This window comes from Dendrobates tinctorius, unplaced genomic scaffold, assembly GCF_039654945.1.
Source record: "Dendrobates tinctorius isolate UK_male_01 unplaced genomic scaffold, ASM3965494v1 ptg000122l, whole genome shotgun sequence".
NCBI lineage: Eukaryota > Metazoa > Chordata > Amphibia > Anura > Dendrobatidae > Dendrobates > Dendrobates tinctorius.
In genome coordinates, this window is record NW_027361790.1 from 3,092,432 (window position 1) to 3,117,574 (window position 25,143).

General features: G+C 45.3%; 1 protein-coding gene across 2 annotated transcripts in view; it reads left to right on the top strand.

Moving 5' to 3' along the window:
- The window catches only part of SYT1 (synaptotagmin 1), a 1,076,321-nt gene that overhangs the window by 282,015 nt on the left and 769,163 nt on the right, over nt 1-25,143 (top strand). For both annotated transcript variants that reach the window (XM_073541509.1, XM_073541510.1), the window contains exon 3: nt 3,661-3,723. The gene's annotated coding sequence lies outside the window, so the exon portion shown is untranslated. The remainder of the gene's footprint in view (nt 1-3,660; nt 3,724-25,143) is intronic.

Consider the following 25,143-nt stretch of genomic DNA (forward strand, 5'->3'; position numbering starts at 1 on the left):
ACAAATAAAACAATACTTGGAATATCCAAGCTGCAGTCCAAGAAGAAGTGCAACAACATTTAGATCACTACATATGTTTCAGTTATAATTTCTATTAATGTGCGTCAACAGTAACGTCATATTCTCATACATTTCTTTCATGTGTACGGCATGTCCATTAGGTATAGAAGGATAGATATTTCCGTTATGTAGTGAAACAGCCTTCAGTCTTAAAACTGACGAGTCAGTGAACAGTCACCATTCCTTCTGGGCATGTTCACATCCAAGAGCATCAAACAACCCCAAGACGTCGTTGCAAAAGGTTAAACTGTCAACATGGTTGAAAAATTGATTAAAGTCTTCTTGACGGCTGTGAAAAACAGAAACTCTTATTCCTGGTAATAAGAGATTCCATTCTTGTAGCCTTGATCCCAATAATTCTGCCTGCATCTTTGACAATTTCAAATCTCTGACCAAGTCACTCAGATCAGCTTGACTGAACAGATGTGAATTAGATGTAGAAGGCTCAAAGTCTGGGTCTGCAGCGGTTTCATTTTCTACTGACATTGTTAGTTTATCTTCGTCGTCCTCCATTGTCCATACTTTGGGCAACTTTGGAACATGAAGACTTCCATTGTGTGGCACTGGTCTTATGGCTGAAGGAAGATTATGATATTGATTTCTTGTTCTTTGCTGAATATCCTGTTACATTTGTAAGGCAGAAGCAGCAATCTGTTACATGATCTCTCTGCTTTCTCCATATCATTGGGACAGCGAATGGCATTGAAGGTCGTGATCCATTCAGCCATGCTCTAAGTATGTCAATATTGTCTTTTGATTTCTCCCCTGCCAAGGAGATGTGGTATGCTCCGTACATGGTCAGCCGAATTATTCACTGTGCCTGCTCGGAATTTGCATAATAAGTGCTTGCATATGTGTAGATCAGCGATTTATGTTATTTCAGTGGAAAATTCAGAATATACTGTTTCAGAAAAAAGTTCATATATGAGTTTTAGAATTATAGCAGAATATTATGTTTCATATCATTTCTCAAAAACCTTATGTGATAGGAAAAATCTGAAGTCATTTCTTAAATCAGCATGAAAAAATCTATCAGGAGCACTCAAAATTGTCCGAGGGACAAAACCTTGGTAACACAGTGTAATCAAACATATTCTGGTAATTGTAAACATTTTGCCTTTTCTCACCCTGCTTTGCACATGAGCCAAACATGTGGTGAAATTTTGACTCTGCAAGGAGAAGGGAGAAGTCATATGGTCATACATGAGGTTGGCATCCATTTGCTGTGCAAAAGCTTCACTGATTACAGAACACATATTTTTCTGGTAATATTTACCAAAAATATTCCTTTTCCCTAAAACCTTCTTAAAAATATTGAAAAAAATGATAATGAAAAAAAATTTCATTTAAAAAATGAAAGAATGAATTTTGATTTCATAATTTTAAACATTCTTGCCCTTACAATCCTGGTGTTACTGGGAAAATTTACCCCTTATGCAGTCACAATAAAATTGAATTTCGCTCAAAATTAGAAATAAAGTTTGTTCTACATCGAAAAATGTATACATGTAACACAATACATTTTGTCGTTGATTTTTTCACTTCTTGACAGTTGTCTCATTGTAAGTAATGACCTTACCTCCTTGCTTCTACCTTATTTCCATTTCTACTGGCTATAAGCACTGCCAGTGCCCCTGCCACTACTGCTCACAGAGGCAGTAACGCAGTTTGGCATTGTAATCATGTTCTTAATTTCCTCCACATCCATGTAATCTGAGAGCAAAGGCAGACTGTTCATTTCTTGAAATAAATCAACTGGAAGAAATTGTACAACATTAAGTGGTTTTGGCGATTAACAAGATGAACTGAGCAAAACACTGACTTCAGCTGATGGTATCACTGTCAGAGGCTACATAATCCTGCTGTGATTGAGATGAGTGATGGGACATGCACTCCATTACACTCTCCACTTCCTCCCACTCATATGCTTGCCAGTGGCAGAAGGAGGTAAACTGTGACCTGCATTTGGTACCACTACTGCTGAGATGATTGCAGCTGATGATTGGTAGTGTTGCAACTGCTAACGGCTAATATATTCTTATCTGTTATATTTTTTTTTCAATCTCCTTAACGCATCCATTGTCCATGCCACATTTGGGTTTAGCATACATTTTGTATACATTGATAAAGTTTCATTTGCTTTATTCATGATATTAGCTTTTTTTTCTATCTCTCTACCACATCCATTGCCCATGCCACGTTTAGGTTTAGCATACAGTTTATATATAAGAATAAAGTTTAATTCATTTCTAAGATTTGTTGGCAGTCAACCCAGGAAAAATATGACATAAAGCAAGAACGCTAGGAATTGGCAGGGTTCACATAAACGACCAATAGGATAATTCATCAAGAGCCTCCTTGTAACATTGGAGCTTCATGTAAACGTCTCCAAATCGACAATGTAATCAGGTGTGGCAAAACAGACCAACACAATTAAATATCTCGATTTACTGTAATTATTTACAAATATTTACATATTTCACTTGAATTACTCCTCCTTTAAGAGGACCATGTAAAAACCACTGACAGGAGGTTGAATGCGGTATCTTTGCTTTAAATTTCTCCCACAGGATCCAGTAAGCAAAAAACAGATCTGAAAAAAAAAGAAAAAAAAGATGGCTAATTAACAGATCCATTTTACATAGACCACAATGTTAAAAAACGGATCCAACAGAGATGAGTTATTTAAAAATGAACCAAAAAGTTGTGTGTGCACAACTTTTTGCCAACTAATTGCTGCTGGATCCATTCCAGCCAATCACTACTGGACATGTGAACATAGCCTAACAGCAGTTCTCTATATATCACTTGAATCTTTGGATTAGTATCCACAGATTGACGTTATCACTCCCATTTTTAATCTGGAGCATCAACATTAGAGTTGAGCGACTTTGGTCGGATCAGGTTTCATGAAACAAAATTTGTTTCAGATGAAACTGGTCCGACAAGGGCAAAAAAAGTCGGAGTTTCGTCTGAAACCCGACCCCAATGCAAGTCAATGGAAATAAAAGTCGGCATTGAGCGGATGACATTCATCCACTCAATGCCGACTTTTATTCCCCATTGACTTGCATTGGTGTCAGATTTCGGATGAAACTCCGACTTTTTTTGCCCTAGTCGAACCAGTCTCATCCGACTCAAATTTTGTTTCATGAATCCCGATCCGACCAAAGTCGCCCAACTCTAATCAGCATTGATGTAGCACAACATAATTATATTCGGCCTTTTTCTGTCCCTATTCTGTGTTCTCAGAGCTCCTAGCCCTACACAATATAAGCATAAAATAGTGTTCCTTGACTGAACTCTATCTTTGGTATTGGTTGTCTTGGCCAGACTAGGTAAGCTGTTTGCAGCAGGGCATTATATGCTGCGCCCAACGGAATTAGCACAGTCACTGAGTTTTCAGAAAATGGAATCACAGATCCTTCGAACTCACATGATGATACAAATTTCTGAAAATTCTACTCTGAACATGATCCTCCATGTATTTATCCCTTCCTCGCTAACGTTTAGTCTTAATGTGGATAATTGTAGAAATGATATTGAATTATAAATACAGTGGATTCCATAAGTAATATTGGTATACTGTTTTCTTTTTAGGTTTAATTAGAGAGCAAAGCTGCACTTTGAGTTCACTACCTGAAGCAACATACAGTTCTTGAAGTGAGTATCATTATTGTTTTTGTAAAGATATTTATATACCTGCCGATCAAATTCATTTGTGTTTGTACTAATTTTTTCTATTAATACGGGCTTGGTTTCCACAGTTTTTTACTTGTTTTTTAATTATTTATTTATTAAATATTGCTTTTGGTTGCATTTAAAAAAGTGCTCCCCACTTGCCATTTTTCAATATTTTGTTTTCAACATTTTTAGCCAGATAGTGTCAAATTAACAATATCTTATTCAGCTTGCATAATTCAACTAATGGCAAAATGTCTTATAGCCTCAAGGCATAGATGAGAAATGCGGGCAGTAACATGACATATTTATACAGCCACAAGACCATATGTAAGATCATCCTAAAGACCATTAATTATACCATTGTATTTAAATTCATTCCTAAGATGTTTGATTGATCAAATCAGTATTTGTGCTTAAAAATTGCCATTTGGAACAAGTAAGAGTCTTCTTCAAAGTTGCTTAAATTTAAAGCTCGTCTCCTACATCATCTTCTTTTTCTCCTTCTTTTCTTCTTCTCTTCTTCTCTTTTCCTTTTTCTATTTTTCTCATACTCTTTATCCTTCTTTTTCTCCTCATTTCCCCTTTCCCTTTTTACCTTTTTGATGGGAATTTAATTACACACGTGCTAATCAGTTGTTATCACGTTTAGTTGAGTAGCACAAGTGTTTTGGTTTATTGGTAACTATACAATCAGAATCCTACTTGGTAACCACCTAAAAGTTCCACTTAAGAGTTTTTTATCCTTTTGAAGGGGAATTATTTGAAATAAATTTCCTAAGTACCACTTTGCAGGGAACACTCAACCATATAGGACATTCTACTATTACTGATATTTATCTATGAAAACTGCATAGGTTAATGCCTCTGGTAACGAATATATTTTATATTTGCATTCATATACTGTATATGTTTGGTGTCAATTATCTGTCAGCTTCCCTGATATATCTGTTTAGTAAATATGTGCATTTGTTATGAATTGACAAATCTGTAATTATTTTTTACTTTGTATTATTTTATTATTTATTTTTAGAGCACCATTAATTCCATGGTGATGTACACGTAAAAGGGCTTTACAATAATGAAATTACAAATATAAATTACAATGATAACCTAACAGTGACAGACTAAAGCAGGGAGGGAGAGGGCCCTGCCCTTATGGGCTTACAGTCTACTGCATTGTGCAGTTCCTTTGTTACTTCTCTACAGCTCTGGAAAAAATTAAGAGACCACCACATCAAAACCCTATCATGGGCAGCCCATTCTCCAGACCTGAACCCCATTGAAAACCTCTGGAATGTAATCAAGAGGATGATGGATAGTCACAAGCCATCAAACCAAGAAGAACTGCTTAAATTTTTTGTGCTAGAAGCATTGCGAAAGACTGGTGGCAAGCACGCCAAGACGCATGAAGGCGGTCATTAAAAATCATGGTTATTCCACAAAGTATTGATTTCAGAACTCTTCGTGAGTTAAAGTATTAGTATTGTTGTTTCTAAATGATTATGAGCTTGTTTTGATTGCATTATTTGAGGTCTGAAAGCACTGGGTTTTGTTTTTTTTATTTTAACCATTTTTCTTTGTTAGAAAAAAATACAAAATGTATTGCTTGGAAATTCGGAGATATGTTGTCAGAAGTTTGTAGACGAAAAGAACAATTTACATTTTACTCAAAAATATATCTATAAAGAGAAAAATCAGACAAACTGAACATTTGAAAGTGGTCTCTTTTTTTGTCAGAGCTGTATATTAACAAATGGACATCTGGAAGTTACCATTTCCTTTGTCAAAATGGGAATGTCTCTACGTAGTTTGCCTTTGGAAGCAATGTAGGGATTCACTATAAAATCTCAGTACCCTTTATATGTATTTTTTGTTATTTATATAATTTTGTGGCGTAAATATAGAAAAGACTATATTTGGTTTAGTTTTAATCTTTTTCTACTGTTTAGATTTCCCACAAAGTAAACTGTTGAAAGAATGTTTCAGGTTATTATGGTCATATGGATATCTAATATGTAAAGAATGAGTGAATCTTTTGAAATTTTAATTTGCGATCTGTGCTAAATTAAAAAAATAGTCAATTTTTGCCACAAATATAGTGCAATCATCATATTATATAGCACTGTGTACTTACAATTGCTCCTTTTGCCTTTCTAACCAGCTAATTCTTCTCTTTTCTTTGCTCTATGTAGAACCAGGAAGTCTGTTTCTCTACATTTAATATTCCCCTCCAACTTCAGACCCAGCTGCTCCGCTCCTCCCCCTGTCAGGGACTTTTACAGTGATTCATGACTTGTGCAGTGAAAACTGACCTCTTGTTTGTACATAGAGCTTAGAACAATTCAGCTAGTCAGTTTTTAATCACGTGATATCACAAGCCTAATGGATAGAGTTGAGCGATACCAGCCGATACTTGAAAATATCGGATCGGAATGGATCGGCCGATCTTAAAAAAAAGTATCGGTATCGCCGATTCCGATACCGGGAACCAATGCAAGTCAATGGGGCCAAAATATCGGAATTAAAAAAAACCCTTTCTTTCCTTGTAGGTTAATTCTACATGAAGAAAAACAACTAAGAATAATGTAGAATGTATTGTGGGAGGTGGAGGAGACATTAAAGCCATAGAGGTTTAGCCCAATCAAATGGAATAGCAGGAATTAAACTTTTTTTTTAAAGATGTTAGGAGTTACAAAGATATTGACTATCTTAGCCTCATTTATATTTTGCCAGACATGTATGTCTTCTTCTTCTTTCTTCTTTCTTCTTCTTTCTTATTCTTTTTCCTTTTTTTACCTTCTTCTTCTTCTTCTTATTCCTTTTTTTACATTCTTCTTCTTCTTCTTCCTTTTTTTACATTCTTCTACTTCCTTTTTTTACATTCTTCTTCTTCTTCCTTTTTTTACATTCTTCTTCTTATTCCTTTTTTTACATACTTCTTCTTCTTCCTTTTTTAAATTCTTCTACTTCCTTTTTTTACATTCTTCTTCTTCTTCTTCCTTTTCTTACATTCTTCATATTCTTCTTATTCAACAATTATTATTCTACATATTCAACTTCTTCATCTTCTTCCTATTCTTCTTCATCATATTCTTGTTTGTGTCAGGCATTCCTGTAGTTGTTATCTAGAAAAGTTAGAAGTTTACACCTTCCGTTCTGCCTGTCACAAAAGATTTACAACAGGATTTGTCCGCGTTCAGTTTGGCCTGCAGAAGCAGGCCTTTTCCAGGGGCACCACGAGGAGGAACGGACTCACCCCCATACACTGCTTAGTCTTCTTCTGCTTATAAATAAGATAATATCATTTGCTCAGAGTATTAGTCTTATGCTTAATGTTCTTCTGCTTTGTTTTTTTTATGCTTCTTTGTCTTCTCTCTCTTGTTGTTCTGCATCTTGGTGGTTGTCTTCCTGTTCTTTGTCCTCTTGAACCAGCTGACGGTACTGGCACCCGGAGGGGCAGCAGAGGGAACAAGAGCCAATGGCACAACCGAGGACCAGCTGACGGTGCTGGAACCCGGTTACTAAGCAGTAGGTACCTGTGCTACAAAGCACTACCAAGGACCAACAGACGTTGCCGGAACTCGGATACCGAGATGGAGGCACCTAGGCCAAAGGCTCTGACGAGAACCAGCTGACGGTGCTGGAACCCGGAGGGGTATCAGAAGTTACCCCTGAAAAGCAAAGTTGGCATGCCGCAAGCTGGCCGCAGTTACCGAATCACACAGTCCTACAGGGGGTGCTTGTCCTACTGGCACTATGGAACAAGCCTTTCTTACCAGAACCCGCAGTCCACATAGGAAGCACCTAAACTGCTGGCACCCTAGCCTCGGCTAACCCAACCGCAACACGACATGGCAACTTGGGGTGGCAAACTGACATTGACACTTCCCGGAAACAGCAGGCAGGGCTGGAACCAAGCTGGGCAGGAGGGAGTACCCGTGCCAAAGTCAGTTATGAGCAGCAACTGGCGATGTTGGAGCCCAGGACAAGCACTTAGCAGGCTGAGGCCTGATGTGCTGTCAATTGGGAGGCAGCAGGACAGATTGCCATCAAAACAGCAGGGGAACAGCTGACGTTACTGAACCCCACAAACACAGGAGCTAGTGTTTTACTCTGTGAAGACGGCACTTCCGAGCAACAACTGGCTGTGTTGAAGCCCAGGGACAAGCACGGAGCAGGCTGAGGCTGCATTGAAGAAATTTTAAGATCGGTTGTAGACTACTAATTTGAACCAAGCTCCACTTAGGCCTGTGGCTTCACTGATTTTCGTATTTCCCCTGTCCTCCAACCCCGCCAGTTACAGCTCCGAAGTGGCGTCTGCACAATCCACACTTGTTCCTGTGTTACAGGTGTTCAGTCCGGTCAGTTAATCCCCTGATGTGTGTCCGGCAATGTCGCCTGCTCTGTCCACATTCCCATAATGGGAATGTGGACAGAGCAGGCGACATTGCCGGACACACATCAGGGGATTAACTGACCGGACTGAACACCTGTGACACAGGAACAAGTGTGGATTGTGCAGACGCCACTTCGGAGCTGTAACTGGCAGGGTTGGAGGACAGGGGAAATACGAGAGACAGTGGAGCCACAGGCCTAATTGGAGCACGGTTAAAAATCAGTAGTGGTACAACTGTGTAGGCAGCAGGAGACTTTGCCATCCACACAACAGGGGATCAGCTGACATTACTGAACCCCATTGAGACACGGGAGCAAGTATCTCTTTCCATGTGGACGGCACTTCCGAACTACAACTGGCTGTGTTGAAGCCCAGGAAATAGGAGGGTGTAGGCAGAGGCCTACTGTATTTTGAATGAGGTGACAGCAGGAGAGACTGCCATCCACACAGCAGGGGATCAGCTGACGTTACTGAACCCCACTGAGACACGGGAGCAAGTATCTCTTTCCGTGTGGACGGCACTTCCGAACTACAAACTGGCTGTGTTGAAGCCCAGGAAATAGGAGGGTGTAGGCAGAGACCTACTGTATTTTGAATGAGGTGACAGCAGGAGAGACTGCCATCCACACAGCAGGGGATCAGCTGACGATTCTGAACCCCACTGAGACACGGGAGCAAGTATCTCTTTCCGTGTGGACGGCACTTCCGAACTACAACTGGCTGTGTTGAAGCCCAGGAAATAGGAGGGTGCAGGCAGAGGCCTACTGTATTTTGAATGAGGTGACAGCAGGAGAGACTGCCATCCACACAGCAGGGGATCAGCTGACATTACTGAACCCCACTGAGACACGGGAGCAAGTATCTCTTTCCGTGTGGACGGCACTTCCGAACTACAACTGGCTGTGTTGAAGCCCAGGAAATAGGAGGGTGTAGGCAGAGGCCTACTGTATTTTGAATGAGGTGACAGCAGGAGAGACTGCCATCCACACAGCAGGGGATCAGCTGACATTACTGAACCCCACTGAGACACGGGAGCAAGTATCTCTTTCCGTGTGGACGGCACTTCCGAACTACAACTGGCTGTGTTGAAGCCCAGGAAATAGGAGGGTGTAGGCAGAGGCCTACTGTATTTTGAATGAGGTGACAGCAGGAGAGACTGCCATCCACACAGCAGGGGATCAGCTGACGTTACTGAACCCCACTGAGACACGGGAGCAAGTATCTCTTTCCGTGTGGACGGCACTTCCGAACTACAACTGGCTGTGTTGAAGTCCAGGAAATAGGAGGGTGTAGGCAGAGGCCTACTGTATTTTGAATGAGGTGACAGCAGGAGAGACTGCCATCCACACAGCAGGGGATCAGCTGACGTTACTGAACCCCACTGAGACACGGGAGCAAGTATCTCTTTCCGTGTGGACGGCACTTCCGAACTACAACTGGCTGTGTTGAAGCCCAGGAAATAGGAGGGTGTAGGCAGAGGCCTACTGTATTTTGAATGAGGTGACAGCAGGAGAGACTGCCATCCACACAGCAGGGGATCAGCTGACGTTACTGAACCCCACTGAGACACGGGAGCAAGTATCTCTTTCCGTGTGGACGGCACTTCCGAACTACAACTGGCTGTGTTGAAGCCCAGGAAATAGGAGGGTGTAGGCAGAGGCCTACTGTATTTTGAATGAGGTGACAGCAGGAGAGACTGCCATCCACACAGCAGGGGATCAGCTGACGTTACTGAACCCCACTGAGACACGGGAGCAAGTATCTCTTTCCGTGTGGACGGCACTTCCGAACTACAACTGGCTGTGTTGAAGCCCAGGAAATAGGAGGGTGTAGGCAGAGGCCTACTGTATTTTGAATGAGGTGACAGCAGGAGAGACTGCCATCCACACAGCAGGGGATCAGCTGACGTTACTGAACCCCACTGAGACACGGGAGCAAGTATCTCTTTCCGTGTGGACGGCACTTCCGAACTACAACTGGCTGTGTTGAAGCCCAGGAAATAGGAGGGTGTAGGCAGAGGCCTACTGTATTTTGAATGAGGTGACAGCAGGAGAGACTGCCATCCACACAGCAGGGGATCAGCTGACATTACTGAACCCCACTGAGACACGGGAGCAAGTATCTCTTTCCGTGTGGATGGCACTTCCGAACTACAACTGGCTGTGTTGAAGCCCAGGAAATAGGAGGGTGTAGGCAGAGGCCTACTGTATTTTGAATGAGGTGACAGCAGGAGAGACTGCCATCCACACAGCAGGGGATCAGCTGACATTACTGAACCCCACTGAGACACGGGAGCAAGTATCTCTTTCCGTGTGGACGGCACTTCCGAACTACAACTGGCTGTGTTGAAGCCCAGGAAATAGGAGGGTGTAGGCAGAGGCCTACTGTATTTTGAATGAGGTGACAGCAGGAGAGACTGCCATCCACACAGCAGGGGATCAGCTGACGTTACTGAACCCCACTGAGACACGGGAGCAAGTATCTCTTTCCGTGTGGACGGCACTTCCGAACTACAACTGGCTGTGTTGAAGCCCAGGAAATAGGAGGGTCTAGGCAGAGGCCTACTGTATTTTGAATGAGGTGACAGCAGGAGAGACTGCCATCCACACAGCAGGGGATCAGCTGACGTTACTGAACCCCACTGAGACACGGGAGCAAGTATCTCTTTCCGTGTGGACGGCACTTCCGAACTACAACTGGCTGTGTTGAAGCCCAGGAAATAGGAGGGTGTAGGCAGAGGCCTACTGTATTTTGAATGAGGTGACAGCAGGAGAGACTGCCATCCACACAGCAGGGGATCAGCTGACATTACTGAACCCCACTGAGACACGGGAGCAAGTATCTCTTTCCGTGTGGACGGCACTTCCGAACTACAACTGGCTGTGTTGAAGCCCAGGAAATAGGAGGGTGTAGGCAGAGGCCTACTGTCTTTGTAATGCGGAGACAGCAGGAGAGACTGCCATCTCCACAGCAGGGGATCAGCTGGCAATGATGAACCCCACTAACACTTGAACGAATGTGTTTGGCTCTGTGGAGACGACACTTCTGAACACCAACTGACGCTGTTGGAGCCCAGGATTAGGCGAGGAGCAGGCTGGGGCCTACTGGATTTTGGCAGGTGAAGGCAGCAGGAGACTTGCCATCTCCACAGCAGGGGAACAGCTGGCAGTGCTGAACCCCACTAACACTCGAACGAATGTGTTTGGCTCTGTGGAGACGACACTTCTGAACACCAACTGACAATGTTGGAGCCCAGGATTAGGCGAGGAGCAGGCTGTGGCCTACTGGATTTTGGTAGGTGAAGGCAGCAGGAGACTTGCCATCTCCACAGCAGGGGAACAGCTGGCAGTGCTGAACCCCACTAACACTCGAACGAATGTGTTTGGCTCTGTGGAGACGACACTTCTGAACACCAACTGACGCTGTTGGAGCCCAGGATTAGGCGAGGAGCAGGCTGGGGCCTACTGGATTTTGGCAGGTGAAGGCAGCAGGAGACTTGCCATCTCCACAGCAGGGGAACAGCTGGCAGTGCTTACCCCACTAACACTCTAACGAATGTGTTTGGCTCTGTGGAGACGACACTTCTGAACACCAACTGACGCTGTTGGAGCCCAGGATTAGGCGAGGAGCAGGCTGGGGCCTACTGGATTTTGGCAGGTGAAGGCAGCAGGAGACTTGCCATCTCCACAGCAGGGGAACAGCTGGCAGTGCTGAACCCCACTAACACTCGAACGAATGTGTTTGGCTCTGTGGAGACGACACTTCTGAACACCAACTGACGCTGTTGGAGCCCAGGATTAGGCGAGGAGCAGGCTGGGGCCTACTGGATTTTGGCAGGTGAAGGCAGCAGGAGACTTGCCATCTCCACAGCAGGGGAACAGCTGGCAGTGCTGAACCCCACTAACACTCGAACGAATGTGTTTGGCTCTGTGGAGACGACACTTCTGAACACCAACTGACGCTGTTGGAGCCCAGGATTAGGCGAGGAGCAGGCTGGGGCCTACTGGATTTTGGCAGGTGAAGGCAGCAGGAGACTTGCCATCTCCACAGCAGGGGAACAGCTGGCAGTGCTGTACCCCACTAACACTCTAACGAATGTGTTTGGCTCTGTGGAGACGACACTTCTGAACACCAACTGACGCTGTTGGAGCCCAGGATTAGGCGAGGAGCAGGCTGGGGCCTACTGGATTTTGGCAGGTGAAGGCAGCAGGAGACTTGCCATCTCCACAGCAGGGGAACAGCTGGCAGTGCTGTACCCCACTAACACTCTAGCGAATGTGTTTGGCTCTGTGGAGACGACACTTCTGAACACCAACTGACGCTGTTGGAGCCCAGGATTAGGCGAGGAGCAGGCTGGGGCCTACTGGATTTTGGCAGGTGAAGGCAGCAGGAGACTTGCCATCTCCACAGCAGGGGAACAGCTGGCAGTGCTGTACCCCACTAACACTCTAACGAATGTGTTTGGCTCTGTGGAGACGACACTTCTGAACACCAACTGACGCTGTTGGAGCCCAGGATTAGGCGAGGAGCAGGCTGGGGCCTACTGGATTTTGGCAGGTGAAGGCAGCAGGAGACTTGCCATCTCCACAGCAGGGGAACAGCTGGCAGTGCTGTACCCCACTAACACTCTAGCGAATGTGTTTGGCTCTGTGGAGACGACACTTCTGAACACCAACTGACGCTGTTGGAGCCCAGGATTAGGCGAGGAGCAGGCTGGGGCCTACTGGATTTTGGCAGGTGAAGGCAGCAGGAGACTTGCCATCTCCACAGCAGGGGAACAGCTGGCAGTGCTGTACCCCACTAACACTCTAACGAATGTGTTTGGCTCTGTGGAGACGACACTTCTGAACACCAACTGACGCTGTTGGAGCCCAGGATTAGGCGAGGAGCAGGCTGGGGCCTACTGGATTTTGGCAGGTGAAGGCAGCAGGAGACTTGCCATCTCCACAGCAGGGGAACAGCTGGCAGTGCTGTACCCCACTAACACTCTAACGAATGTGTTTGGCTCTGTGGAGACGACACTTCTGAACACCAACTGACGCTGTTGGAGCCCAGGATTAGGCGAGGAGCAGGCTGTGGCCTACTGGATTTTGGCAGGTGAAGGCAGCAGGAGACTTGCCATCTCCACAGCAGGGGAACAGCTGGCAGTGCTGAACCCCACTAACACTCTAACGAATGTGTTTGGCTCTGTGGAGACGACACTTCTGAACACCAACTGATGCTGTTGGAGCCCAGGATTAGGCGAGGAGCAGGCTGGGGCCTACTGGATATTGGCAGGTGAAGGCAGCAGGAGACTTGCCATCTCCACAGCAGGGGAACAGCTGGCAGTGCTGAACCCCACTAACACTCTAACGAATGTGTTTGGCTCTGTGGAGACGACACTTCTGAACACCAACTGACGCTGTTGGAGCCCAGGATTAGGCGAGGAGCAGGCTGGGGCCTACTGGATTTTGGCAGGTGAAGGCAGCAGGAGACTTGCCATCTCCACAGCAGGGGAACAGCTGGCAGTGCTGAACCCCACTAACACTCGAACGAATGTGTTTGGCTCTGTGGAGACGACACTTCTGAACACCAACTGACGCTGTTGGAGCCCAGGATTAGGCGAGGAGCAGGCTGGGGCCTACTGGATTTTGGCAGGTGAAGGCAGCAGGAGACTTGCCATCTCCACAGCAGGGGAACAGCTGGCAGTGCTGAACCCCACTAACACTCTAACGAATGTGTTTGGCTCTGTGGAGACGACACTTCTGAACACCATCTGACGCTGTTGGAGCCCAGGATTAGGCGAGGAGCAGGCTGGGGCCTACTGGATTTTGGCAGGTGTAGGCAGCAGGAGACTTGCCATCTCCACAGCAGGGGAACAGCTGGCAGTGCTGTACCCCACTAACACTCTAACGAATGTGTTTGGCTCTGTGGAGACGACACTTCTGAACACCAACTGACGCTGTTGGAGCCCAGGATTACGCATGCCGCATGCAGAGGCCAATGGGCAGCGGTTTTTATGGAGGTTGTGGACTACTACTGATTCTAACCATGATCCACTTAGGCCTCTGGCTCCACTGTGTCTACTATTTACCCTGGCCTCCAACCCCGCCAGCTACATCTCTGAAGTGGCGTCAGCACAATCTACACTTGTTCCTGTGTTACTGGTGCTCAGTCCCGTCAGTTGATCCCCTGATGTTTGTCCGGCAAGTTCGCCAGCTCTGTCCTCATTCCCACTACTGGTTATGGGAATGTGGACAGAGCAGGAGACCTTGCCGGACACACATCAGGGGATAAACTGATGGGACTGAGCCACAGGAACACAGGAACAAGTGTAGATTGTGCTGACGCCACTTCAGAGATGTAGATGGCGGGGTTGGAGGTCAGGGGAAATAGTAGAGACAGTGGAGCCAGAGACCTAAGTTGGGCACGGTTAAAAATCAGTAGTGGTTTGAATGTTGATGGAGCTGGTGACTTTGCCGTCCACACAGCAGGGGATCAGCTGGCATTACTGAACCCCACTAACACAGGAGCTAGTGTGTTTCTCTGTGCAGACGACACATCTGAGCGACAACTGGCTGTGTTGAAGCACAGGGATTATAGTTCAGGTGGTAGAAAAATGAACACACCAGCAGACCTGGATACAGTTGCCAACCACTAATTTAGTCTGTAAGAGGAATGGCAAAGTCTTTGGAGATCCAGGCCTTGTTCATTTTCAGAAAAGTCAGCCGGTCAACATTATCGGAAGATAGTCGCGTGCGACGGTCTGTTAGTACACCACCTGCGGCACTAAAGACACGTTCCGATAATACACTGGCAGCAGGGCAAGCCAGCACCTCCAATGCATACTGGCTAAGCTCTGGCCATGTATCCAGCTTAGAGACCCAAAACTTGAAGGGGGAAGAGCCATCTGGGAGTACAGCGACAGGGCAAGACATGTAGTCTGACACCATCTGACGGAAGCGTTGCCTCCTGCTGACTCGAGGCATCGCTGATGGTGTAGACAATTGTGGTGGACACACAAAACTTTGCCACATTTGGGCCATAGTGGTCTTGCCTTGTGCTGCGGCGCTGCCTCTGCTCCCTCTTTGTGCAGAGTTTCCTCCACTGCCTCGACGCACAGAGCTGCTTTGTAAAGCACTAGCAACAATGCTGTCGGGTGGAATGGAAAACATTATGGACTGCACCAGTGACTCTTCGTACTCCCGCATTTTACGCTCCCGGTTCAACGTTGGTATGAGCCTTTGTACGCTGTCCCGGTAGCGAGGATCTAGGAGGGTGTACACCCAATAATCAGCCGAGACGAGAATGTGGGCGATGCGGCGGTCGTTTCTCAGGCACTGCAGCATGAAATCAACCATGTGCTGCAGACTCCCAACTGCCAAAGAACCGCTGTCCCCTGTTTGAGACGTGACCTCGGCCTGCTCTGCATCTCCCCACCCTCGCTGTACATACTGAGTAGAGGTTTGTGTACCTCCCTCCTCTGGAGAGATGTCTTCCTCCTCCATCGACTCCTCCTCATCCTCCTCACAAAGTGTCCCCTGCCTAGGCCTTTGTGAGGAAACACGTAGCGCAGACTGTCCAGAAGCAGATGGCATTTGGGACTCCTCATCCTCCACCTCTTCTGAAACCTCATCCCTTAGTGCTTGCAGTGTTTGTTGAAGCAGGCAGATAAGGGGGACAGTCATGCTGACTAGTGCATCATCTGCACTCGCCATCCGCGTGGATTCATCGAAGGCACGCAAAACGAGGCAGATGTCCTTCATAGAGGCCCACTCAATGGTGCTGAAGTATGAACGGCGCACAGTGCGACTTGTTTGCGCCTGATGCAGCTGGTACTCCATGACTGCTGCCTGCTGCTCACACAACCGCTCCAACATATGTAACGTTGAATTCCACCGGGTGGGTAGGTCACATATGATGCGATGTTCCGGAAGGCCAAATCGTCGCTGCAGAGCAGCGAGGCGCGATCTTGCCGTGCTGGAACGTCGCAAGTGAGCGCACTCTATGCGGACCTTGTGCAACAGTGCAGCAAGATCCGGATAGTCCCTCAGAAAGCTCTGCACGACCAAGTTAAGAACATGTGCCAGACATGGGATGTGTGTGAGGTTGCCTAGGCCAAGAGCTGCCACCAGATTTCGGCCATTGTCACACACTACCAAGCCCGGCTGGAGATTCGCTGGCCCAAACCACACATCGCTCTCCAGCTTGATAGCATTCCAGAGCTCCTGCGCTGTGTGGCTTCGATTCCCCAAAGAAATTAATTTGAGTACAGCCTGTTGACGTTTGGCCACGGCTGTGCTCATATCGGTCGTAACAGGCTCCTGCTCTGCTGTTTCTGAGGAACTTGAGTAGGAGGAGGAGTCTATGTGTACAGACTGGAGTCCTGCAATCCGTGGCGTTGGAAGAACACGTACAGCGCCACTCTCCAGATCCGTACCCGGCTCCACAACATTGACCCAGTGGGCAGTGAGGGAAAGGTATCGTCCCTGTCCATGGTTACTGGTCCACGCATCGGTGGTCAGGTGGACCTTGCTACTAACGGCGTTTAGTAGCGCATGTTTTATTTTGCCCTCAACATGTTTCTGCAGGGCAGGGACGGCTCGCCTGCTGAAATAAAAGCGGCTGGGCACGTTGTATTGGGGGACTGCCAATGCCATTAAGTCCCGGAAGGTGTCAGTGTCCACCAGCCTGAATGACAGCATTTCAACTGCCAGAAGTTTGGCAATGCCAGCATTCAGAGACTGTGCTCGGGGATGGTTTGCCGAGTAAGGGCGCCTTTTATCCCATGCCTGTGCTACCGATGGCTGTGATGGATGGGAACGTGCTGCTATGGGTGTAATCTGACAGGCTCTCTGGACAACAGTGGCAGAGGTTCTTCCTTGGCGATCCTGTGAGGAAGCCGAACCAGCAGTGTGTGAGCTGGAGGAAGAGGGCCCAACACGAACTGAAGAGGTGGTAGGTGGTGCTGTACGTTGGCCTACGTCTTCAGGGTGTCTCTGCAACTCCAACTCGTGCTTGGTGCGCACATGTTTCCACATATTTGTGGTATTGAGGTTGCTGACATTTCTCCCTCTTTTGACTCTCTGATGACACAGCTTGCATTTGACAAAGCAAATGTCATCTGCAACTGTGTCAAAAAAGGACCACGCACTGCAACTCTTGTGAGCGCCCGGTTTGCCTTTGGAAGGAGGAATGCTCCTAACGGGTGCCGAAGTGGAGGGTACAGGCAACCAAGTCTTCCCCCTCCCTCTGCCTCCTGTTTTGGCCGGTAGGGGAATCTCTTCCTCCGAGCTGCTCCCACCACCTTCCTGTTGCTCACGCCATGATGGGTCAAGGACCTCATCATCTTCCCTCCCCTCTTCAAACAGCTGCTTCTCCGGGGTTGTCTCGCCAGCACCGTACGCACCAGAAAGTGGCAACTGAGTCTCGTCATCATCTGATGCGTACTGAGGTGTGCTGACCATAGGCACTGGCCCACTCGCCTCTTCAGATTCAGAGGGACAAAGAAGTTGCGCATCACTGCATACTCCCTCTTCTTCACATTCAGGAATGCTGCTTGGCTGGCCCCCTCTTTCCAAGCCAACAGATTCCGAGAACAGAAGTAGAGACTGTGATGGCTCCTGTCCATGTCTCTCTGACTGCCTGGGCACTTTGGCAGGTGGTGAAGAGACAGATGGTTGCTCTTCGGTGCTCTGACCCTGAGAGGATGCGGAAGTAATTGAAGTCGATGCGTTAGCTGCCATCCATCCGACAACGGCTTCAATTTGTTCCTCCCGCAGCAGTGGGGTACGTTGAGGTCCTACAAAGCTGCGCATAAAGGACTGTTGCCTGCTAAAACTGGGGGATGCTGATCCACTGGTGCCCGCAGCAGGCCCAGAATCCCCACGTCCTCTACCTGTAGAATCCCCACGTCCTCTCCCTGCAGAATCCCCACGTCCTCTCCCTGCTGAAACTCCATGCCCACGCCCACGCCAACGCGCCTTACTCCCTGCCTTCTTCATCTTGCAAGACTGCTTAAGATAGGCAAAAAAGTACAAAGGGGGGCCTTAGTGTGCTTATTCCTGAACAGCTGGTTACAGGTACAAGAAACACTAATTTTATGAAGTGTGTGTGTGTGGACTAGACTTTAATAGGAGCTGATGTGGCCTACACAAGTTCAAAATGTAGTGTTTGGTGAACTTTTTTTGTGGTTTCTTTGTTGGAAACAAACTCAAAGTATGTGAACAAAGAATTGAAACTGATAGTATCACCAACTTTTTGGAGCTATTACAATGCAGGCAGGTAACCTACAATGCAAAAGATGAGGCTCCAAAAAAATTGGGTAATACTAATCTGGCTGCGCCGGCAGGGCACAAGCCAGAAAAAAGGCTCCTCTATCTACTCCTATATAGTGTTTGCAACCAACCAATGTTGATGGATACGGATGGATGCACACTAATAGGAGAAGAAAAAATGAGCTGCACTCAAAGACAAATATGTGTGAGGCAGTGACGCACGTTGAGCGTCCTACAACCAGACGTAGCTGCAGGACACTCTACTCAGCGTGAGCTGCACTCACACACAGTCAGAGGCCTCTCAGACAGCCGTCAACAGTGCAGCTAAGTGGGCACTGGCACTGACAGGCTGCAGAAAGGCTCCGCTGTGTACTCCTATATAGTGTTTGCAACCACCGTAGATGGAGACGGATGGATGCACACTAATAGAAGAAAAAATGAGCTGCACTCAAATAAAAATATGTGTGAGGCACTGACGTACGCTGAGTGTCCTACAGCCAGACATAGCTGCAGGACACACTACTCAGCGTGAGCTGCACTCACACACAGTCAGAGACCTCTCAGACAGTCGTGAACAGTGCAGCAAAGTGGACACTAGCACTGAAAGGCTGCAGAAAGGCTCCGCTGTCTACTACTAGTGTTTGCAACCAACGTATATGGATACGGATGGAAGCACACTAGATTGAAATTATGTAAAAAATGCAGCTCAAAAAATAAAAGATGTATGAGGCAGCAGTGATCACACTGGGTGGCCTACAGCCTGACGTGGCTGCAGGACCCACTCCACAGCGTGAGCTGCACTCACACAGCCCTTGCAGACAGCTGTGAACACTGCTGCTAGGGCAAAGAAGGCTACAGTGGTGGTTTATGTAGCCTGGGTAAAGCACTAGATGTTTGGTGGAATCGCTATTTCTAACTGTCCCTCACAGTCTTCTACAGCAGCCTGTCCCTAACTGAATTCACAGCAGAGTGACCAGAAATGGCGGCTGCGGTGGCTTTTATAGTGCATCATGACATCATCCCGGCAGCCAATCACAGCCATGCCAATAGTTAACATGCCTACATGCCTAACAGGATGTGCCCACACTTCGGAGGATTCCCATTGGCTTAATCAAAGCAAGCAGGCTCATAGCATGATGGGAACTTCCTATTCCGATTCCGGAATCCGATATGCCAAAAGTATCGGAACTAAGTATCGGAATTCCGATACCGCTAATATCGGCCGATACCCAATACTTGCGGTATCGGAATGCTCAACACTACTAATGGAAGCAGAAAAATTAACTAGGTAGAAAGGCAAAATGAGCAATTGTAAGTACACAGTGCTATATAATGTGATGACTCCAATATATTAACCCCTTTCTGACTTCAGACGTACTATCCCATCCATGGGACCCGGGCTCCTATGCCCATGGATGGGATAGTATGTCTACCGCGATCAGCGGCGCCCACGTGATGAGCGCCGCTGATCGCGGCCGGGTGTCAGCTGATTATCACAGCTGACATCCGACACAATGTGTCAGGGGCGGTCACAGACCGCCCCTGACACGTTAACCCCTTGCACACCGGGTTAAAGGGGGCTCCCTCCGTGCTTCCCTGAGCCCCCCACGGCAGCGCAATGTGCAGCGCTGCTGCGGGGGGCTCCTTTCCTGCAGGCCCCCGAATCCAAGATGGTGACGGGGGCCTTCGGGGGCCTGCAGGAAGCTGGCTTCCTCAGTCCCTGCAAAGCGCAGGCATGAGGAAGCCTTTGGCACTGCCTGTGACAGATCGCTGATCTGTCACAGTGATCTGTGATGTGACAGATCAGCGATCTGTCACAGGACAGTGATGTCCCACCTGGGACTATTTAATAAAGTTAAAAAAAAATAAAAAAAGTGTTAAAATAATTAAAAAAAATCGCCAAATAAATTAAAAAAAAAAAAATATTCCCCCAATAAATCCATTTTTTGGAAAAAAAACAAAAAAAACAATAAAAGTACACATATTAGGTATCGCCGCATCCGTAACAACCCGCCCTATAAAACTTTCCCATTAGTTAACCCCTTTAGCGAACCCCTTAAAAAATAAAAATAAAAAACTAAGCAAAAAATAATGATTTATTATCATGCCGCCAAACAAAAAGTGTAATAACGCGCGATCAAAAAGACGCATATAAATATCCATGGTACCGCTGAAAACGTCATCTTGTCCCGCAAAAAACGAGCTGCCACACAGCATCATCAGCGAAAAAATAAAAAAGTTATAGCTCGCAGAATAAAGTGATGCAAAAATAATTATTTTTTATATAAAATAGTTTTCATTGCATAAAACCGACAAAACATAAAAAAACGACCTAAATGAGGTATCGCTGTAACCGTACTGACCCGAAGAATAAAACCGCCTTATCAATTTTACCGCTCGTGGAACGGTGTAAACGCACTCCCCCAAAAGAAATTCATGAAACGCTGGTTTTTGTTCATTCTGCGTCCCAAAAATCAGAATAAAAAGCGATCAAAAAATGTCACGTGCCCGAAAATTGTACCAATAAAAACGTCAACTCGTCCCACAAAAAATAAGACCTCACATGACTCGGTGGGTTAAAATACGGAAAAATTATAACTCTCAATATGTGGTGATGCAAAAACTATTTTTACAATAAAAAGCGTCTTTTAGCGTGCGACAGCTGCCAAACATAAAAACCGCCATAAATAGTAAATCAAACCCCCCGTTATCACCCCCTTAGTTAGGGAAAAATAATAAAATAAAAAAAATGTATTTATTTCCATTTTTCCATTAGGGTTAGGGTTAGGGCTAAGGTTAGGGTTAGGGTTAGGGTTAGGGCTAGGGTTAGGGTTAGGGCTGAGAGTAGGGTTAGGGGTGTGTTGGGGTTCGGGTTGGAGTTAGAATTCGGGGTTTCCACTGTTTGGGCACATCAGGGGCTCTCCAAATGCAACATTGCGTCTGATCTTAATTCCAGCCAATTCTGAGTTGAAAAAGTCAAATGGTGCTCCTTCCCTTCCAAGCTATGCCATGCGCCCAAGCAGTGTTTTACCCCCACATGTAGGGTATCAGCCTACTCAGGACAAATTGCAAAACAATTTTTGGGGTCCAATTTCTCCTGTTACCCTTAGGAAAATAAAAAATTGGGGGCAAAAATATCATTTTTGTGGAAAAAAATGATTTTTTTATTTTCACGTCCGAGCGTTATAAACTTCTGTGAAGCACTTTGGGGTTCAAAGTGCTCACCACACATCTAGATAAGTTCCGTGGGGGGTCTAGTGTCCAAAATGGGGTCACTTGTGGGGAGTTTCAATAGTTTAGGTACATCAGGGGCTCTCCAAACGCACATGACACCCGCAGACCATTCCATCAAAGTCTGCATTCCAAAACGTCACTGCTTCCCTTCTGAGCCCCGATGTGTGTCCATACAGTAGTTTCCTCCCACATATGGGGTGTCAGCGTACTCAGGACAAATTGGACAACAACTTTTGGGGTCCAATTTCTCCTGTTACCCTTGGGAAAATGAAAAAATTGGGGACTAATTGATCATGTTTGTGAAAAAAATACGATTTTTTTATTTTCATGCCCGGGCATTATAAACTTCTGTGAAGCCCTTGGGGGTTCAAAGTGCTCACCACACATCTGGATAAGTTCCTTAGGGGGTCTCGTTTCCAAAATGGGGTCATTTGTGGGGGGTTTCCACTGTTTAGGTACATTAGGGGCTCTCCAAAGGCAACATGACACCCGCAGAACATTCCCTCAAAGTCTGCATTCCAAAACGTCACTGCTTCCCTTCCGAGCCCTGACGTGTGTCCATACAGTAGTTTTCTCCCACATATGGGGCGTCAGCGTACTCAGGACAAATTGGACAACAACTTTTGGGGTTCAATTTCTCCTGTTACCCTTGGGAAAATAATAAAATTGGGGACTAATTGATCATGTTTGTGGAAAAAATACGATTTTTTTATTTTCATGCCCTGACATTATAAACTTCTGTGAAGCCCTTGGGGGGTTCAAAGTGCTCACCTCACATCTAGATAAGTTCCTTAGGGGGTCTAGTTTTCAAAATGCGGTCATTTGTGGGGGGTTTCCACTGTTTAGATACATTAGGGGATCTCCAAAGGCAACATGACACCCGCAGACCATTCCATCAATGTCTGCATTCCAAAACATCACTACTTCCCTTCCGAGCCCCGACGTGTGCCCATACAGTAGTTTTCTCCCACATATGGGGTATCAGCATACTCAGGACAAATTGGACAACAACTTTTGGGGTCCAATTTCTCCTGTTACCCTTGGGAAAATAAAAAAATGGTGACTAAAAGATCATGTTTGTGGAAAAAATACGAATTTTTTATTTTCACGCCCGGGCGTTATAAACTTCTGTGAAGCACTGGGGGTTCAAAGTGCTCACCACACATCTAGATAAATTCCTTGGGGGTCTAGTTTACAAAATGTTGTCATTTGTGGGGGGTTTCCACTGTTTAGGTACATTAGGGGTTTTCCAATCGCGACATGGTGTCCGATCTCAATTCCAGCCAAAAACGTCAAATGGCGCTGCTTCCCTTCCGAGCTCTGCCATGCTCCCAAATAGTGGTTTACCCCCACATGTGGGGTATCAGCGTACTCAGGACAAATTGCACAATAACTTTTAGGGTCCTGTTACCCTTGGGAAAATAAAAATTGGGGTGAAAAGATCATTTTTGTGGAAAAAATATGATTTTTTTAATTGTACCGCTGTACGTTATAAACTTCTGTAAAGCCCTTGTGGGTTCAAAGTTCTCACCACATATCTAGATAAGTTCCTTGGGGGGTCTAGTTTCCAAAATGGGGTCACTTGTAGGGGGTTTCCACTGTTTAGGTACATCAGGGACTCTCCAAATGTGACATGGCGTCCGATCTGAATTCCAGCCAATTTTGCATTGAAAAAGTCAAACGGCGCTCCTTCCATTCTGAGCTCTGCCATGCGCCGAAACAGTCATTCCTCCCACAAATCAGGTATCAGCGTACTCAGGACAAATTGCACAATAACTTTTGCAGTCCAATTTCTCCTGTTACCCTTGGTAAAATAAAAAAAATTGAACCTGAAGTATTTTTTTTGTGAAAAAAAGTTAGATGTTCATTTTTTTTTAAATATTCAAAAAAATTCCTGTAACGCACCTAAAGGGTTAATAAACTTCTTGAATGTGGTTTTGAGCACCTTAAGGGGTGCAGTTTTTAGAATGGTACAATACTAGAGATAGGGAGGGCACCACCAGCAATAAGTAGGGGATACACCAATGGTCAATATAAAGAACCAAGTAGTCAAAGGAGAGAAAGCTATTGACCAAAAACTGGGATCACCACACTGAATCACAAAGAATGTCAATTTTATTAAGTGTCAGACAGACCAAAACATGGTTAAAAACATTTAAAAGTCATGAAATGACAATACACCCAAAAAAAGGTTAATAATATAACCTATACAGGTACCCCTATAACTAATGGTACAGGTATGATAAAGAGAAATAATTGGTCCATGAGCGCAATAATTTAAACCAAATAGATATGATACAAAGACGAGTATGAAGAGAGAAAATGGACACAATACAAATCCAATAGTTGACTGCTGTATGCAAAATGTCATAAATCTGATAGCCCTAAATTGTAAAAAAGGACATAATGTAAAGACGAGATAAATATCTCAAAATATATATAGGCCCTGAAAAAAATGATAAACAGAGCCGCAAGGTCATGCTCAACATAGGCACACAATATGTGCGATTGGATATACAGCAGCCATACCATACCAAAGTTAGGGGGAGCCTGTGGAAAATGCCCGACGCGTGTCGCTACCACAAAGGTAGCTTCGTCAGGGGCTGAAGGACTGATCTGGCCAACATACCTTAAATATCATGCTCATAATACGCAATATGCAACAGCTGCAGTAAATACTTTGGTATGGTATGGCTGCTGTATATCCAATCGCACATATTGTGTGCCTATGTTGAGCATGACCTTGCGGCTCTGTTTATCATTTTTTTCAGGGCCTATATATATTTTGAGATATTTATCTCGTCTTTACATTATGTCCTTTTTTACAATTTAGGGCTATCAGATTTATGACATTTTGCATACAGCAGTCAACTATTGGATTTGTATTGTGTCCATTTTCTCTCTTCATACTCGTCTTTGTATCATATCTATTTGGTTTAAATTATTGCGCTCATGGACCAATTATTTCTCTTTATCATACCTGTACCATTAGTTATAGGGGTACCTGTATAGGTTATATTATTAACCTTTTTTTGGGTGTATTGTCATTTCATGACTTTTAAATGTTTTTAACCATGTTTTGGTCTGTCTGATACGTAATAAAATTGACATTCTTTGTGATTCAGTGTGGTGATCCCAGTTTTTGGTCAATAGCTTTCTCTCCTTTGACTACTTAGTTTTTAGAATGGTGTCACTTTTGGGTATTTTCTATCATATAGACCCCTCAAAGTGGCTTCAAATGTGATGTGGTCCTAAAAATAAAATGATGTTGTAAAAATGAGAAATCGCTGGTCAACTTTTAACCCTTATAACTTCCTAACAAAAAAAAATTTTGGTTCCAAAATTGTGCTGATGTAAAGTAAACATGTGGGAAATGTTAGTTATCAAGTTTTTTGTGTGCCGTATCTCTGTGATTTAAGGGCATAAAAATTCAAAGTTGGTAAATTGCGAAATTTTCAAAATTTTTGCCAAATTTCCATTTTTTTCACAAATAAACGCAAGTTATTTGAATGA